Source organism: Felis catus, chromosome X, assembly GCF_018350175.1.
Source record: "Felis catus isolate Fca126 chromosome X, F.catus_Fca126_mat1.0, whole genome shotgun sequence".
Taxonomy (NCBI): Eukaryota; Metazoa; Chordata; class Mammalia; order Carnivora; family Felidae; genus Felis; species Felis catus.
This window is the reverse complement of record NC_058386.1, coordinates 28,324,822-28,345,006: the sequence shown is the minus strand read 5'-3', so window position 1 is coordinate 28,345,006 and position 20,185 is coordinate 28,324,822. Positions and strand designations below refer to the sequence as shown.

General features: G+C 35.2%; 1 protein-coding gene across 11 annotated transcripts in view; it reads left to right on the top strand.

Annotated features, from left to right (window-relative positions):
* Nucleotides 1-20,185, top strand: part of DMD (dystrophin) — a 2,379,610-nt gene that overhangs the window by 775,863 nt on the left and 1,583,562 nt on the right. The gene's annotated exons all lie outside the window — the stretch shown is intronic.

Sequence of the window (20,185 nt, the reverse complement as noted above, 5' to 3'; positions counted from 1 at the left end):
AAAAAGATAACTGCCCTGTTCTTCTTCATCTTAATCTTTATATATACTGGTGAGGAAAATGGCAGTCAAAGGTTACCAGTGCTTGAAAGAATGTTGTCATTTGTTTAAAGTAATCTTTCTTCAGGTTCATCAAGGGCACTGAATAACCATAATTTCTCTGAGAACTTTAATCTTGTAGAAGGAATGGAAACTTTTAAAATTAGAATTTAGTATCAGAACCTAAACACTGGTTACTTAGAAAGCCAAATTTCATCATTATTATAGAGTAATATCATTTCAGCCAGTGTGTCTTTTACTGAACTGAATGCATACTGATTAGTCCAAAAAAATAAAATAATGATTTTGTAGAGCATAAATGTTGGACAGGTGGCTCTATAGATTTGATTTCTTTTTCTGGGGGTAGGGTGGGATTGTGGGTGAGCCACACTACTAATAAACTAGAAATTTTGTAGCCCCTACTTCTAATTAGGGCATTGTAATTTGTTTCAGACACTAAGAAAAAGCTTTTTAAATTTATTTGCCTCAGGGTCATTATTTTATCAACTATAAATTGAATTCATCAGGTACCTCTTGATTGGCAGCTTTATTTAAGAAAGAATGCTCTCTGCTTCAAATGCATCGAAAAGGAAAAGAGACAGAGTCTTCCAAAGAATCGACAATGTAGTATTAGCTAGTATATAGCTAACAATTATACATGACAAGAGGTGATCTCATCCCCATCAATTGATTCACATATAGTAGAATATTTTAAAAAGTGTGAAACATGTTTGTGGACAGTTTACCATAATAAATGACGAAAATGTTTATGTCAAGTGAAAGTGAAAATGCAGATGTGTCATAATCTTTTAGATAGGGTGTTAAATAAAGCAAAACCTATGGGATCTGTACAATTGTCCTTACTCAGCTTCCCTAATAATATTCACAGGACTTAAATACGTAAGTCTATAAATAGCAAAGGTGATCTGGAGCAGGAAGCTAACCTCCCGTTCTATTTCCTTACTTCTTTCAAAGTCCATTGATTTCTTAAATAATAAAGTTCTTCACCATTTTGAATAAGGTTTGGTAGTCATTGCTTTCTCTTGAACATACTCGATTTCTAATAAAAAAGTTCTGCATCTTTTAATTTCAGTTTAAAGGTTTTCTTTAGGCAAAACTCATTGCAAATCCACACATGTGCACATACACACAGACATACATAGGTTCGAATAGTGCATTTTTAAATTAAATGTAGTGCAATCAATCACCTCCAACTTGTGAAAAAGCTCTTTAAACTATTTTAAGTGAACATTTACAAGAGGAATTGACCTATAATACACCTCAGGTTTTTAACCTTTTGGAGAGCTATAGAAAAGCTGCTTCTCTATAAAGGTAACATATATCGCCAATATAATATGTAAGGGAGGACACCTACTTACAAAACTCAGAAAACAGATTAGTAGGAACAGTTGTTTTATTAGCCTTCTGCTCTTTAATGACTGAGACCACCCTGAGGCTATTTCAAAGATGACTGAATTTGTCCTACAAACACATGGATGAGTTCTGGGATTTTGTTTTTTCCCATGAATCAACCATGTCTGCATTGACTAAAGGAATGGATGAGGCAGCTTTGCAGTAATACATCAGTCTTTTACATTACTTGAAGTTGATGATTTAAATAGCTGTAAATATGGATAAAATGAAGTATTAGAACTATTTCTAATAAAACATTCCACCAATTTATTGCCTGGAAATTAAAGGTTGTTTCAAATATAATTTTAATGTAAACTGTATCTGAATATAAACTGTATATGAAATTCTGGTGCAGTTATTCTGTATCATTATCTAACGTTTCTCAACAAAATGATCATTAGAACAAATATCTTCATTGAGATAGCCTCTTCCAGTGTCCCCTGGACCAGTAAGTGATGCCATCATCTGTTCACTCAGTTTCCCAACGCAAGAGCTGCATATCATCCCCAATTCCCCAATCCCTCTCATCCCTCAATTTAAATCCATCACGATGCTCTGTGGATTATGTTTTCAGACTTTACCAATACATCTTTGATCCCTCTCTGCCTTTATAGCCATAACCCTAGTTCCAGCCATTCTCATCTCTTTCCTTGACCACAGGAAGAGCTTGCTGACTGCTAGCCCTGCTTCTATTCTGGCCCTACCCCCAATCCCTTTTATACACAACATCCAGAGTGATACTACACTATTCAGGCCTGGAAACTTGCTGTGCCAAAAGTCTGAAATGCTTTTCTTTCACTCTACATTTCATAACTGAGTAAACTGAGTCCCCAAAAGATCATGTGCTTTCTTAGTTTAACCAATGTCAGAATAGCATGTTTCTTTGGTCCTAGATATGTGTTCAAACCATTCTGAGTCTTGTGTTTTAAATATGTCCCTAGGTTATTTGATACTATGCATACTGCATTTGAAATCACCTTTTGTCTTTGATTTTCTAGTAGTTTTTAATCATAATATCTAATGCATATATGAGGAAAGAACTATTTGTCATTAAAAACTGTTAAAGGAAAGCATCCCTGTGAAATTATTTGTCTTATGTGTAAGATACCTTAGAAAAATGATCATTTTCATAATTTTCATTACAATATGTTCAGAATTGGTTTTTATTTTTATTTTATTTTTTAATTTTTTTTTTACATTTATTTATTTTTGAGAGACAGAGAGCACAAGCGGGGAAGGGGCAGAAAGAGAGGGAAATGCAGAACCTGAAGCAGGCTTCAGGCTCTGAGCTGTCAGCACAGAGCCCAATGTGGGGCTTGAACTCACAAACCGCAAGATCATGACCTGAGCTAAAGTCAGATGCTTAACCGACTGAGCCACCCGGGCACCCCTGGAATTGGTTTTTGTTTTTAAAAACTTACCATGTTGGTGTGTAATATTTAAATCAAACGAGAATTCAGCAAATGACACTAAAGACTTTCTTATTCAGGATCTCATATGAATACTGTATTAAGATATCACTTACGGTATGTTGCTGTCCTCTGGGGAGAATACCTTATATCTGTGGAATAAAGAGAAAGCAGAGCAGACACATGTAACTTTATTTCTCTCCAGAGTAGTTCAGATTTTTTTATACCCATACCTTAAAATTTTTAGTGGCTGTTTCTCCCTCTATTGAAGTTAGTTAGATCTTTGATATAGGTGATGTAAGCTGTAGTGCCTTATTCTGTGTGTGTGTGTACATGATCATGGGGAGATCTTGTCAATGCATGGAAAGATAGAATAGGAGAAACAAGGCAGACAAGAAGTTTGATTACACACTAGAGGGCTGACAAATTCCAAAACACTAGGAAGAAAACGAGACTACTCAGGTAGGTAGAAGCAAATTGGTACCCCAACTGACTCTGTTTATTTAATCACCTAATGAATACTTAATTAGTACCTATAGTGTTCCAGGGGTATTTGAGTTCATTTATGGATGCAAGAATAAGGCATCACTGTATTAGAGTATCATATGCAAGGTCCATTGATTTTAGCCTTAAAAATGTTTTCTGTTGCTAATGGGTTTTTTTGTTTTGTTTTGTTTTTACACTTTTTAATGCAGTATTAATAGAGTAAACAGGAATTGGCCTTGTCATGTTTAGCTTTGATCATGTCAGTGATAGACAATGTAATGTAAAACTCCATAGGTCTCCAGGAAGAATTCATTCTGACTTATATTCTGGTGGAGTTCCTACCACAGTACTGCTGGCTTATCATAACACTGTTGTTAGTTGTAGACTTGTCTAATCATCTCATAGATGTTAACTTCCTCATGTGCAGGACTCATTTTCGTTTATATCTGAACTGCAGGAGCCTAAAAGAAGTATCTCCTCTTTAGTAAGTGGACAGTAAATGTTTTTTGAAGGCATGGGTTTTAAATCAGTTGATTATATGATGGAGGGAAGGCCAATGATATGCACACAGACCAGTGCAGGATTTTAGAGTTGTAATTAGGCTTGATCATATAAGCTGTCATCAGGCTGATAGGTTAAAATCAGTGATTAATACAAAGAATTCATAATATTAAGAAGGAACTAAATGGTCAGTATCTCAGTATTGGAATTGTTTTACCTCATATGTCCCTTCTTATTGGGCTTTTTTGTCATCTAAGCTGAAAAGAGGTCTTCCTGATTATCTTACTTCATTTGAATATAAGAATGCTGGTAAAGGTGATTATGAAAATAAAAATGTTAGTGCTTATATATGCGTGTTTAACTGTAGACCTTAGGTTTTATTTCTAAGAGGCTGCATGCAGGTCTTAAGAAATATGTAAAATAATTTATTTCCAAGCTAAATGATACTCATATGCATCATTGTGAAATAAACTATTATAAGGTATCAAAGTTTATCTGAAAAGAAATAATAGCACATTTCATAGAAGGGATTAAATGGTTCTATGTGATAGAAAAGTTGATAGACGTAGGGCTTAAAGAGAGATAGACCACAAGATAGAATGAGAAAGAGAATGTTGCTGGAGTACTTTCTCTGTGGATCATATAATTTTTAAAAGTTTATTTATTTAATTTGAGAGAGAGAGAGAGAGAGCAAGACAGGAGCAGAGAGAGAGAGAGGGAGAGAGAGAATCCCAAGCAGACTCCACATGGTCAGTGCAGAGCCTGATGTGGAACTCAAACCCATGAACCTTGAGATGATGTTCTGAGCCGAAGTTGGACACCTAACCAACTTAGCCACCCAGGTGTTCCTCTATGTGGATCATGTAATTTTGTAAAAACCCTTTTGGTAATTTCTATAATAAAGATTGTTCTAATTAGAAACATAAAATACATTTTGTCCCATTGAATTTGTTATTGCTGTGTACACTTAAAACAATACACACCAAATTACTTTTTAGGTAAGTGCATACACTCTGAGGAGAGAGCTATATAAATATATCATAATTTATGTGAAGAATTATGTGGTGCTTGTAATGGAGAAGATACATGACATGTGATTTCTTAGATCAAATATAAGTGACCACATATTTTAACTGAAATACAAATTGGGATGTGTAATTATAATTGAAATGTTTTCTCAAAACTACTTTTGAATGGGGAACAAATAATCTACAAAATCTGTGAATAATTTTATTTCAAAAGGTAACTTTAAAAAATGCGTAAACTCAGGGTTTAGACTGAGCTCTAAACTGAGCCTGGGTGACTCAGTCAGTTAAGTGTCTGACTTTGGCTTAGGTCATGATCTCACAGTTTGTGGGTTCGAGCCCTGTGTCGGGATCTGTGCTGACAGCTTGGAGCCTGGAGCCTGCTTCGGTTTCTGTGTTTCCATGTCTCTCTGCCCCTCCCCCACTTGCTTGTGCATGCTCTCTCTCTCTCTCTCTCTCTCTCTCTCTCTCTCTGAAAAATGAATAAACTTTTAAAAAATGTCTAAACTCTCATGATAAAAAGTACTTGAATATGTAATCTGTTAAAACATTTTAAAATCCCATGAAATATGCAACAAAGATCACTTTGATGCAGCTATCAAAAAGTCATGAAAATAGCAAATGTATATAGATGTTATTTGTCCCTGTGTCTGAACAGTATTTTCATGTTTCCCAACCAATAGTGATTTCTTTGTGTGAAGTTAAGTCAATAATAAATGAGGAGGAATAGGATGACTTTCCTTTGAAACTCAGTTTCTTAGGACTTAGTGAGCTACTGTGCCACTTATCAATGGAATAATAAAATAATTCATATATCACCAGTTGGCTTAAAATATCCATTTAAATGCAATCAAATTTACTACAGTAGCCATTTCACAAAAATAATTAGCCAGAAAGATACTGAATGTTTGGTAATGTCAGTACAGAATTACATCATAGACTAAGTGAAAACTGGGTACCGGATGACTTTTATTGTTGAGTCTGAAAGTTTAAGCACCTTTCTGGTCAGTAGAATAATGGCTTCCCAAAGATGTCCATGTCCTAATCCCTGGAACCTGTGAATATGTTAGGTTCCATGACAACAAAGAAGGAAGGTTGCAGTTAGAATTAACATTGTTAATTAGCAGACTGAAAAATAGATGTTCTGGGTTATCTGAGTGGGCCCTTTGTAGTCATGTGGATACTTAAAGGTGGAAGAGAGAGGCAAAAAGTAGGTCAGAGTGATGCAATTTGACAAAGACTACCCTCTCTTTTGCTAGCTTTGGAGATGGAGGAAAAGGGCAGTGGACCAAGGGATATGGGAGGCCTCTAAAAGCTGGAAGAGACAAAGAAACTGATTCTCTCCTAGAGCCTTCACATAAGAACACAGCCCTGCTAACCCTTGACTTAAACCTCATGAGACTACCTACTTAACTGACCTACTTAACTATAAGATAATACATTTCTATCGTTTTAACCCACTAAATTTTTGGAAATTTGTTAAAGCAGCAACTGGAAATTAATACAGCTTCCATGGGGTTTTTTGTTGTCCAAATATTGGCTTAGCTGGTCTGTTGTGCTACCCATGTAGCTTCGGGGCCAGTTGCACTCTCCTTAGTGGGAGTGGTCTGGCAGTGTTTGCCTCTATAGGACTTAAATCACAGGAGGTACCAAGACAGAAACTTTCCCCCTCACTATAGACCAAAACCCTTATTTATTTTGCCAGAACCTACTATTTTGAATGATAATTGGCGGTAGGATTTATTACTCTGTTTAGGGGAAACTTTTGTGCTCCTCTGAGCTGGCAATGTCATATGACAATTACATCGATGTGCAATAGTCAGTATATCCCATAAATTCTGGATTATTCAATTTATATTAACAGTATAAACTCCCTTATCTGTGTTGAATTCCATCACACCATGTGTCATCTATAGTCTTTTTCCTAGTAATGATCAGATGCAGATTTCCTTCTAGAATTCTCACGGGGGTTACTTTTTGTATTTTTACATGGTTGTGCACACATACGTGTATAGTTATGTGCACAAACCTCCACCCCTCAACACCAAAAATTGAGCAAAAGTATGCAGAAGGCATAAGGATGTCTCATTCCATAATGGAAATAAATACTTGCTAAAATAAAGCTAATTGCAGAAAGTAACTGCTCCCATCCTTCAGACACACCTTTATATGAGTATGAAAAAAAAGTTTGATTCTTTGGGGAAGCATCTGAAATTTCTGCTTTGCAAAAAAGTGTCTTTGCTTTGCATTTGCATATCCAAATGATGACTGAAAAGGTAAAGGTTTGCCCAGTAAGAAGGGATAATCTGTCCCAAATTTTAAAATATCTCCATTTCTTATTGAAAAGGACTTTGCTCAAGTCCTTTTAAATTCAGAGTTGTTGTTTTTACTTACTCTCCCCATCTGAAATGTCATTCCCCCTAATGAATAAAAGAATAATAAAGTTAACAAGAAGAATAAGAATACATGAAAAAAGGATATTTAATTCTTAACATAAACAATCGTAAACATTCCTCTTTATTTGATAGTAGGTTTTCTGAGATTGCATGCTTTAGGTACATTTTGATAAAATAGCAAGCACTAATATTCATTGATTGTTTACAATACATTAGTCACTGTCCTAATTATTTTAAATGCATCCTCCCATTAATTCACCAGCTTTGAAGGATTTTCTCCCTAAAAAAAATCCTCAATCGTAAGTACTAAGAACTCCCTGTCTGGTCCATAGTTCTGCTATAAGATTCTGACCTGGATAAGTTAATAATGATGCAAAATAAAGTGACCTAGAAATCTAGCTAATCTTATTAGCATTCATTTTAATTGAGAAAGTCTAATTACTCAGATAATTGTGGGGCTTGTTGCTTACTTTTAATTACTGTAAAAATAAGGAAGAAAAGAAAAAAAAATTAAGCCGCTATATATGTCTTGTGCCCTATAAAACTGGATATACGTTTTTATGACCTATTTCACTTCTTCACTTTATCAGTGACTATAATGCAGTATAATGTGTTTCTAATTTCATAATGTTTGTCTGGCTTTTTATAACCATAAACCCTCATCTTTCTGCACAAGCATATTTTTGGTTGGATGAGTTTATTTACTTTGTTTAGATAATTAAGCATTTCAGAAGATCATTGCTGTAGCTGTGAGGCTTCATAAATAGGAAAGCTTGGGGAACAATTCCTCATTGTATGTGAAACAATTTATTTTGCATTAGTCAGTACACTACCTCAAAGAGCTCCTCTGAAAGAATAAATCCAGATTAATTTAAAATGTGCTTGGAATTAGTGTTTTAGTGTAATTTGCTCTGGACTTAAACAGCTTTAAAGGAGAAGTTGTGTCTTGGGAATTGTTCACTTTCCCTGAGGGCTTAGTCCCATGACTTGCATGAGAGGGTACATGGTAAATATTGATTATATTATTAAAATTATTTTCATAAGTTATTTATCTAAATGAAGTAGATAAGTATTTTTTAATCACCAATTTGGGACCTTCGCCTACTCGCAGGCCATTTGTCCTGCTAAGGAATGTATGTAAGCTATCTTTACTCTTCACATATCTTTCTGATGGCCCCTTCATCTTAAATTGACCATGCTATGTTCCTAGCCATCTCATGTGTTTCCCACTGATAATCATATATTTCCTCTGTTCCAGGATGGGACAGATATCATAATATCACATACTGCAAGTGTAAACTAAAGCCTACTGAGGTAATTTGAATGGAATTAAACCATATATAGAAATGGAGCCCAAATATGGGGTATTGATTTGCTGTGGGAACTGACCAGATGCATACTTTTTACAAGTCAAGTTATTCAGAAAATAGAACATTGAAAACTAACAAACACTCCTCATGAGGAGTTAAAAGAAAAAGGAAAGGAAATGGACCCCATCTAATCATTGGCCATTTCTCTCACCTGGTAGAAACTCCAAACTTTGAGTCAGTTCTAGTTTTAATTAATGAATACTGTAGAAGGGCCCACAAAATCTTCCAGGGAAATGTGATTATAACCTGAAACTGAGCTCCTTAAATTTATTGAGCAAGGGACAATACCACTTTCACAGAATCCTCGTAGCCTGTCAAGAGAGGAGCATCACGAGGTGGGGGGTACTTCTAGAACTTTACAGGCTGTACTGGATGGTCTGGACAGAAACTGGTCAGACTGGTTAACTAGATGAGTTGCCTTTACTGTCTGTGCTGTTATCTTGGAACACATGGGTCTGATCATGGTGCTGTGAAGCTATCTGAAGTTAAACAGGCTGTGTTCCAAGTTGTGGGTTTCCCTTCACAAGATGATCATGTTCACCATCATGGGATATTAAGCTATGCCCCAGTACTGCTTGACACATAAGGGACTCTACTGAGTCTCATTTTGTGGAGCATTCTTTATTAACTCCTTGGGTACAGAGATAAATTAGAGAGTGACAACTTAGTTCATATTCAATAAGAAATTCTCCTCATCTCAGACAATTCTCCTTTTAAAATACCTACTACAATAGCTCTGTGCATGTAGGAGTTAAGAGCATGGGCTCTAAGGCTGCCCTGTTTTTCTTTGAATCCTGGTTCTGTGCTGCTTACCAGATGTGTGACCTCGAGCAATTTACAAAAGAGATTTGTGCCTCAGTTTCTTCATATGCGAAATTTGGTCCCTAATGGTAAATGTGTTAATGCGTGTGAAATACTTAGAATAGTATGGAAGTCATTAAGAGCTAGCTATTACTATTTAAGCTGTTACTGATTTTTTAAATGATGTTTATATTTCTTTTAATTAAATTTCTGTTTTCCCCCCTTGTAAAAGCTGGGAGAAAAGGTTAGGAAATGGAGATGTATAATTTATTTCTATTATTAATGACTTCTATTAAATTAGTAGTTGGGCCATTAGGCCATAAAAAGGAAATCTATCTCAGGGAGTATAAGAAATGCATATAGTAGAATATGCCATCAATTAATAATGGCATCAAAGAATGAAGCGAAGACCTCTTTAAATGACCTCAGGGAGGCATCAGGAACTTTTTGCAGCAGTATCTGCTTTAGGGAAGAGCTGGTGATTTACCATAGCAAATTACCAGTGGCCAACCGGTGCCCTCATCAATTAGACTCTGACAGCCCACTCCTCTGTTCCTGTCTTCCAGTTCTGTGTTCTTCTAGGCCAGTTTCAGGGTTTTTTTTTTTTTCTCTCTTCCTAATCCCAGCACTGGGTATGATAGAATTACTAGGAATATCAGAGAATTACTGGCTTAGTTAGGGCCTGCTAGGACTTTAGATGAATACACTGGCATTTTCTTATCCGTTAGACCTGGAATTGTTTTATTTAACTTCTGGGCTATGATAGGTCTGAGTTCAATCTGAAAAATTATGTATCAACCTTAAAGATTAAATGAAAGCTTCTTAGTTCTGATAAACTAGTATTTTTAATATGAGGTTGCTGCTTGGATTATTGTGTCTGTAGGGCTAAAATAGTCAACCACTGAAATAGGAAATGTAATACAGAAACTCATATAGATTGGAGAGTCACCACAGGAAATGTTATTCGGTTCCATTCAGCAGACTGTTGTTATGCATCTTCTATGAACCAGATGTTTTGAAAGTATTGGGAAGATAGTTGCAACCCTTGATGTAAGGGGAATATGAGCAAAGCCCTGTGAAAACACAGAAGTAGTGGGTATTGGTTTACTAGTGTATGTGTGTGTGTCTGCATGTGTCTGTGTGATGGAAGTTGAGAATTAGGGAACTCTTCATAGATGAGATAACATTTATTGTGTCATTAGCTAAAATCTTTGGAAATCTACTTAGATGGGTAGGTTTGTAATGGCTCTTTTTTTTCCATCTGTGACAGTTGGACCTTAGGTGTGACAAATTAACATTTACCTAATCTGTTTTAGTCTTTCTAAGGCTGGCACAATCACTGAATGGAATGGCCTCATCTCTGGCTTCCCAATTACAGGAATATGAGTCCACCTAAGAATGCTTAGATGTAGGCCAAAGGATTTGTCCTCTTTGAAAAGTGCTGCCCTGGAGATAAAGCTAATTCCATTTACGTTGGATTCACTTTTAATCCTAATGATTATTGCATGAGCTAATGGTAGTCTATCCATTACTTTACTTCATACTTAGATCCACCCTCACTGGTAGCTAAATGCTGGGGGAGGTCCTGCCTCAGGACCTTTGCACTTGCTGGTCCTTTAGTATGGAAATGATTTTTTTTTTTTCCCATGGAGTCATCACAGGACTCAGTTGCTCATGTTATTCAATTTTATTTTTAAATGTTATTTTTGTTGAGAGACTTTCTCTGTAGATCCTCTCTAAAATGGAACCAATTCCTTTACCCCTTTCATCCTCTGTCTCTTTAGTCTGTCCTGTGTTCTTCATAGCACTTTCTATGACCTGATTTTCTATGTTTATTTGTCTATCTTTATTTTTTCCTTCTAATCCTCAGATTTAAACTTCATAAGGCAACAACTTCATACATTTTCTTTACTATTCTAAGGCCTGAATCAGTAGGAACTAAACAAATATTTAATAAAAATTAAACTAATGAATGAATAAATGAGATAATGTTAGAGTCTGTATACTCTTTCAAATGTATATTTTGTATTGTACAAATACATTTAATTTCATGTAATTCATTATGTAATTGATATCTTTATATTGCTTTAGTAACTCATTGCCTTAAATACATTTGGGTTAGAAAAAAATTAAAAAAGTACATCATTTGACCATCAGAGAAAGTGCCAAGAAGTAAACTTACTTTTTATATCTAAGAACTCATTGTATACTCTTGATACTAATTTATGAGTGTTAGACCTTGGCAAATAGAAAGTTTCTCATTCCAAACAGCAATACTAGAGGGAGTGGCTTTAAATTTTATACTCTCTGCCAGATGACACAGGAAAATTGCTACCTGGACCATTTCAGTAGCCTCTTAGCTAGGCTTTGAGTCTGTAATTTCTTTGTTTCCAACCATTGTCCATATGCTATCATAATTAGTGTTTGAAAATGTCAAATCTGAGCCTGCCTTTCTCCTTATAAAATGCCATTTTCCTACTAAATGAAATCTAATGTTCTATGCCTAGCATTTATTGCTTCCCAAAATGTGTCTGTACCCATTATCAAACTAAATTCTAGTTACACCAACCTTGGAATTCCATGTTCCTGAACCACAAAAGGGTTTACTCCATTTTTGTGTACTGCAAAAGTCACTTCGTTTGGTGCTTTATACATACTTGGGTAGCAAGAGTTTATTGGTAATGAGTCTGTGTTCCACTATTTTTTTTTTTTGCTTTGGCACTGTCCCAGACTGTAAAGATGACCTTTTCGTCAAACTGGTTTATATTTCAAATGTAAAATGCTACATCTATCATAAACCTTCTAATTTTCTAATTTTGACTGGATAGCAATATTTTTCAGTTTATTGATAAAACTAGAATGTACGATTTGGCTGACATGCTTTCATTCCATAGACTTTGAGGTGACACCAACTCTTTAACTATTCATCTGCTCTGTCTCTCCCAAAGGATGTGCTTTATTCTGGATGAGGGCCGGAGGCAGCCAAATTTTAATAACATTATTTAAATCAACAGATACAAATTTTATTTCATGCTATTATCCCAGCTAAGGTAACCTGGCTGCTGTAACGCTGAAACACACGTGGGAATATATCAGTGGCTTAAAACAATAGTTTATATATGGCTCGGGGATAAGTCCATATGCAGGTGTTCCTTTTTGGTGACTGATATCATCCCAGGGATGATATCTTTTTTTCTTTATTGTGGTTCCACCTTCTCCAAGGACCATGTTATCATTTTCTTCTGCGTCTAGCTAGTGAAGAGGGGAAGAGGATATAAAAGCCATAGTGGTTTCTTAAAAACTTTGTTGTTGAAGTGATGCTTTCCAATGGACAAAACAGGCATATGGCCACACTAACTATAGGGAAAATGTAGTGCCTGGCTGAGTGGCTGCTTCTAAGTGAAAGTTTCATATCCAAAAGATGGAGAGAAAGGTTTGGTTGTATGACTGCCTGTTTCTGCCATTGTTAGGAACTATGGGTTTGAAAGGTAGAAGTTATCTAGTGGTTTGATAAATGGTGAGATAAGGCTTAATTACCTGAATAAATAATAGGAAAATATGTATCCTAGTCAATTCTTTATTAAGAAAAATATGGTTATAATGATGTTGTAATTCTAAAAATGAATCAAGGTAGGTATATTTCATGGATACTTAAGTACACAATAAGTACAAGCTATGGTAAATTTTTATGGTGCATTTTATTGATTTTTTCGTTGTGATAACCATGCTGATTCCTTTCACAACATATGAATGGGGGAATAAATGCTAACAACAGTGTTTTGCTGATAAGTGTTCAATTTGAGTCAGAGAATTCAAATATACTTGTTTTGGGGACAAGATTGGCACAAAACTTGATGCAGCCCAAGAGTGAGCAAAGATCAGATCACAAGTGTGTGATGGCATAAATCAATTTCGTTTTTCATTGTCATGATATTGACACTTCTCCCAAACACTTTCAGGGATGAATAGCTCTATTTTGAAAATTCTACAGGCAGAATGTGAAGGAAATCTAATCAGTATTCTCATTATTGAACAAGTTTTCTGAGTGTCTGCTGTATTAGGAAATATTTGCAAGATAGAATACTCATTTTTAAAATGTATTTTTCTTTCATAGGTTAGAAATGAAGTTAATATTGGGTCATGAAAAGGTGTTCTATTAGTACGCGCTGACTTTTTAGTTTTAACATCGCCATTATGTAGTTTGACTTTAATATTTTATAAGTTGGTTCATTGTTAGAAATGGAATAAAATTATTTTCTGTGTAACACTTAGTAGATACTCAAGTAACTGTATATTTATATCTTTTGTCAATATTTAAGCATTTAAAAGAAGTAATTTATTCTTGAGCCTGGCATTTTACACCACCCCAAAACATACACAAAAAGATTTACAGGCAATAGTTTTGTGTGTGTGTGTGTGTGTGTGTGTGTGTGTGTGTAAGCTCTCTGTATATGTGTGTGTGTGTATACATATATATATATGTATATATATATATGTCTGTGTGTATTACATGGTATATATAATATATATAATTCAAAATATGTATATATAATTTGTATTAGTGTCTCAATTTGTTTTTAAATGGCATGTCTTCTTATGACAGAAACAATTAATATTTGCATAATACTTTATAAAATACTTATTGTAATCCTTAAAAATTCCTATTGGTAAAATAGCATTAACTTCATATTCCGGATGAGAAAATTTAGGTTCCAAGTAATTAAATACTTTGTTTCTGATTAAACACCATGTGGAATTAAACCCAGCTTGCTGCAGACTTTTCTTGCTGCAATACATCAGGCTGCCTGTTAAAAATAGGGTATAAGGATTGATTGTACTCCAAATTGAATATGAACATCAGAATTGGAAAAAATGATGGGAGAGGAAAAGTAAACTTGTTTAATGACACTTAGGTCACTTTAATGACTTTAAGGTTTTTGATCAGCCAAAGTTTGGAACATGATGCTCCATAACAAGGAGAATCATCCTGTCTTGTTTTTTTGTGAAGAATTAAATTCATGAAATTAGTTAGATGAAAGAAAATATAACAGAAAGGAGCTGGCATGGAAAAATCTTATGCAAACTGGCTGTAAGTTGGATATTTTACCTTTTTCTATATTTCTTTTCTAAATCTAACATGAGGATTCCCTTAAACTACTCTTTTTGGAAGAGAAATCGGTATGTGTGTGCATGCAAATGAGTCAAAAGAACTTCTAAATGCCTTTAGCTTCCATTAATATGACTAATAATTCATGATGAAGATATTTTAATTGTTAGTGGTTTTGCTTGTGGTTGCGAGCCAGGCGAATTCAATCCTATTACTATACCTATAATGTGTAGCAGTTTTGTTTAATGATATGTATTAATATGGCAGTGGACTGCTTGAATTGAGTCAGAGAAATGGCTGTTGGCAAGCACTGAAGATTCAGAAGAATTCAAACTTTTGTATGTCTCTTAACTAGCATTCCAAATTATCTTCAGGAAAATCACCTTTTAAGGAATGTTTGCAAAAATCCAATAATCTTATAGATAATATGGTCTTATATGTAACGAATCTGGAAGATTACACCAAAAAATCTGATAAAACCAATAACAAATTCAGCAAAGTTGCAAGATATAAAACCAATATGTGCACATGAGTTGTGTTTCTATACATTGGTAATGAATAATCCAAAAAGGAAACTAAGAAAACATTCCACTTAAAATGGCATCGAAAAAACAAAACAAAACAAAACTTGGGGATTAATCAAGGATGTGAAATATTTGTATGCTGAAAACTACAGAATGTTGCTGGAAGAAATTAAAGACCTATATAAGTGAAAAGCATCCTATGTTCATAAATTGGAAGACTTAATATTGTTTAGATATCAGTATTACTCAAAGTGATGGACAGATTCAATGCTATCCTTTTGAAAATTCAAATGACATTTTTTTTGCACAAACATAAAAATCCATCCTAAAATTCATAGGAAATCTCATGGGATCGAGAATAGCCCAAACAGTCTTGAAAAAGTACGTAGTTGAAGGAGTCACACTTTCCTGATTTCAGAACTTACTACGGAGCTCCAGTAGTCAAACACTATGATACAGACATAAAGAAGGACAAATAAACAAACAGAATAGAGAACCCAGAAATAAACTCTAGAATATATGGTCAAATAATTTGCAACATAGCTGCCAAGATTATTCACTGAAGATGTGACAGTCTTCCACAAATTGTATTGGGAAAACGATACCACATGCCAAAGAATGAAGTTAGATTTTACATTACACCATATGCAGAAATTAACTTAAAATGGATAAAACAAAAACAAAAAACAAACAACTAAGCATGAAAGCCCAAACTGTAAAACTCTCATAAGAAAACATAAGGGTAAAACTTCGTTACCTGGATTTAGTGACAGAATTTCTTGGCTATGACATAAAAAACACAGTCAACAAAAGAAAAATGATATCAATTGGACTACATCAAAATTAAAAAATGTGTACACGAAAGGACACTATCAGAGTTAAACAAACAAACAAAAAAACTCCCATGCCAGAACTCCTGGCATGGGAGAAACTACTTACAAATCATATATCTGAAAATGAATTAATATCCAAGATATGTAAAGAAGTCCAACAGCTCAGTAACAAAAAACAGACAACCCAGTTCAAAAATAGACAAAGGAGTTTGAATAGACATTTCTCCAAAGCGTGTATACAGATGGCCGATGAGCCCATGAAAAGATGCTCATCATCACTAATCATTAGGGAAATGCAAATAAAATCCAAATGAGATACCACTTTACATCTTTAGGATGGCTATTTTAAAAAAGGAAATTAAGGGGCACCTGGGTGGCTTAGTCAGTTAAGCATCTGACTGTTTATTTTGGCTCACGTCATGATGCACAGTTCATGAGTTCAAGCCCTATATCGGGTTCTGCACTGACAGCATGGGCCTTGCTTGGAATTCTCTCTCTCCCTCTATCCCTTCCCCTTCCTCCCCCCTCTCTTTCTCCATCTGTATCTCAAAATTAAAAAGAAAGAAATTGTTGGTGAGGATGTGGAATAATTGGAACCCTTCTTGTACATTCATGGTGGAAATATAAAATGGTGTAGCCTCTGTGGAAAATGGCATGGCATTTCCTCAAAATACTAAACATAGAATTATCATCTGACCCAGCAATGCCACTATTTGATAAACACACAAAAGAACTGAAAGTAGAAACTCCAACAGATATTTGTCCACTCATGTTTATAACAGCATCATTCACAATAACAAAGATAGAAATACCTCATAAATTCATTGAAAGCTGAATGGATACACAAGATACAGTGTATACATAAAATGGAATATTATTTAGCCTTAAAAAGGAATGAGATTCTGATGCATGTTATCTCAGTGGACCTTGAAGCATGTGAAGTAAGCCAGATAGAAAAGGACAAGTGTTGTTTGATTCCACTTAGACGAGCTATCTAGAGCATCTGAATTCCTAGAGACGGAAAGTGGAACAGTAGTTCCATGGGCTGGAGGAGAAGGGAATGGGGAGTTACTGTTTAATGGGCGAGTAGTTTCAGTTGGGCAATCTGAAAATTTGTGGTGATGGATTGAGGTAATGGTTGCACAACACTGTGAATGTACTTAATGCCACTGAATTGTGCCCTTAAATTTGGTGAAAATGGTTAACGTTTTGTGTTTATTTTACCACAAGGAAAAATCCTATAAGCTTCCGTGTAAACTTTTAGAAAATACTTGGATTTATTGATGCTGAATGGGGGGTTTCATAATGTGAATGGAAATGGAAGCAGTTGTTTTCACTTGTCAATTTGTATATTTGTTGTCAGCGTGTTTATATGTCCCAGATTATCCTATAACATATTTTCAAGACTTTTAGTCTTTTGGTTTAAGAACGAAACACTTAATTTACTCCAAAAGGAATTATTTATCTTTGTCAGCACTTACTATAAAATGTATTAGTGACAAACGGTTTATTTTAAAATATTAATTTGTGAGCTTGACAACGTCCTAATGCCATTGTGTACAGATAATCCTCAATATTGTTTAGCATCTTTTGGACTTTGGGTGATTAGAAACAGTTTTTAGTAAAAGCTGTTATTTTCCTTATGCCACATAATACTGTTAGTATTTGACCTTGCTTTAGTAATAGTGAAATGTTTGTGTGGGGATACTGGAGAGGATTTCCAAACGTTACAGAAAGAGTGAGAATGCCTACCTAGATTCTTCTTCCAAGAGAGACTTAGGGATGCTTTTGGAAAGACTCAATAGAGACATGCATTTACTCCTATTGCTTGTTTTCTATGTTGTTAATTAGAATTTAAGGTAGAAATTGATTCTGAGAGATATCAAGGCAGTCACTTGAAATATAGATTTGGCAATAAGGAGGTTGGTAGGTAATTACTGCTCTTTGAACTAGAGTCATTATTGTGATTGTGAAAATTTTTTACTTTGTAGGTTGTTCATCACCTTTCTCCCTTAGTGCTTTTTAGAGCATGATCAGTTATTACTGTACTGACAAGTATTAGTCTGGTAGTAATTTATCATAGGCTGACAAGTGCCAAAATTCATCTTCACATATGTATCTACTGAAGCAGACAAACACTGTTTTCATCTCTGCAACTATCTACAGTTTATTGTGATATATTATTTTGGCTTACAAGGTCACAGGCGAATTATATGTAGTTGCTGCTTCAAATTAAAACATAATTGTAAATAATTTTGCATGTCTTTAAATCGCTGTAATAATACTGTAGATTTTATATTTAAGATATTGAGGTCATGTTTAGTAAGTTTAATATTAAAATGAAGATTTCAAAAATATATGTTATTGTATTAATTTAAATTAAGCAATATTTTTGAATGAAGAAGAGTAATTTGCATGGGATCATTATATAAATGGTCCTATTAATACCAGGGAAATAATGTCAAGAGATCATTTCTGGTTCAAGTCAATTATACTACATTTTAATTGAAAAATAAAAGCTGTTCATTGTGTACTGAGGTAGCACTCCTGACATATCATATAAATGACCCCATTAATGCAAGAGAAATAAGGTCAGGAGAGACATTTTTACAGAAGTCAATTATGTTACATTTTAATTGAAAAATAAAAGCTGCTTTTATTCAAAGGGAGCACCGCTGACATTCCATCATATTCCATAGCCTCCTAATATTGCAGTAGCTGCCTAACCGATCTCTCAGTTCTCCTCATTATACAAAGGGATCTTTTTACCACATTAATTAGGTCATGTCTTCCTTACTTACCCCTTTCTGAGGACTCTTCATATTAGTTAGGAAAAAGTTCCAACACTGAACGCAGCCAACAAAGCCCTGTGTGATCTGGCCCCCGCCTACTTCTTGACCTTAGCTCATCCCAGTCTGCCTCATTGATACACTCCATTCATGCTTGTTTTTGTTGTCTTCACCTGTTACTCCTATTAGCAGGAACAGTCTTCTTTCTTTTTGTATATCTGACTCCTTTATGCCATTTAGTCTTAGCCGAAAGGTCTCATCTTTGAAAGAATCCTTCCAGACTACCCTGTCATTTTCTATCATTCTCTGTCCCATCCACCTATCATGTTTTCTTTGTATTCATCATGTTATCAGAAGTTATCTTGCTTGCTTGTCTAATTTTTCTTTCAGTTTGCTTCCTCAGCGAGAACTTTTTTGATTCTGGGGACTTTGTTCATTGGCTTCACTAACTTCAGTAACTAGGATGGTGTCTAGCAAATGGTTGATGATAAATGAATGTCAGTGGTAGAAATATATGGCATTTTATCCATCAATATGTGATTATAGATTGATGGTTAGGGTCTCATTTGTCTTGCTTGGTTAAGCCAATGACAAACTTGTAGGACAACTAATCAGGTTGGGCATGGGAACAGATAGCATAAAAGACATTTCAGGGGTGCCTGGGTACATCACTCGGTTAAGCCTCCATTTCTTGGTTTTGGCTCAAATCATGATCTCGCAATTTCATGAGCTCGAGCCCTGCATTGGACTCTGCGCTGGCAGCATGGAGCCTGCTAGGGTTTCTCGCTCTCTCTCCCCCTCTCTCCCTCTCTCTCCCTCTCTCTCCCTCTCTCTCCCTCTCTCTCCCTCTCCCTCTCTCCCTGTCCCTCCCCCCTCCCTGCCCCTCCCCCACTCACAGTCTCTACCTTTCTCTCTCAAAAAATAAATAAATAAATGTAACTTAAAACATTTCAAACCTTTGATGTGAAGTCTGGAAGGAGCTCAGAGATAAATTTCATATGGCTCATACTTCATTATAAATCCGAGTTTATGTCCTTTCTCAGGAGACCTGGCAGCCCTGGGGCCACATGATGCAATGGCCTCATTTTACTAGTGCTGGACAGTGAGAGGGTGTACATGCTCTCCCATTTCTAGCAGTCCTCCATCATTCCATAATTTATGTAATTCTGGTTGTAGACCCTGTGACTCCAGTCACATATGGAATCTGACTCTGTGATCTCACCTGAAAATCTATCTATACGTCACTCGACTGGGTGAACCAGCCACATTTAAAACTATCATCATCGTGTGTATGTGTGTGCACATTACTTTGGCATTTTCTGGGAAGTGAATCTGTCATTATCTAAGGGAATCCGTGACCTTGGTAAAGATGAAACATTCTTGGACTAGATGATTATAGAATTTCTTTGCATTCTAGAAGTCTATAATTTTGAGACTTCTGAGTGTGTCTTTTCTTCAGACTTCATGGAGAGTATAATGGATCTATCCCTGGATG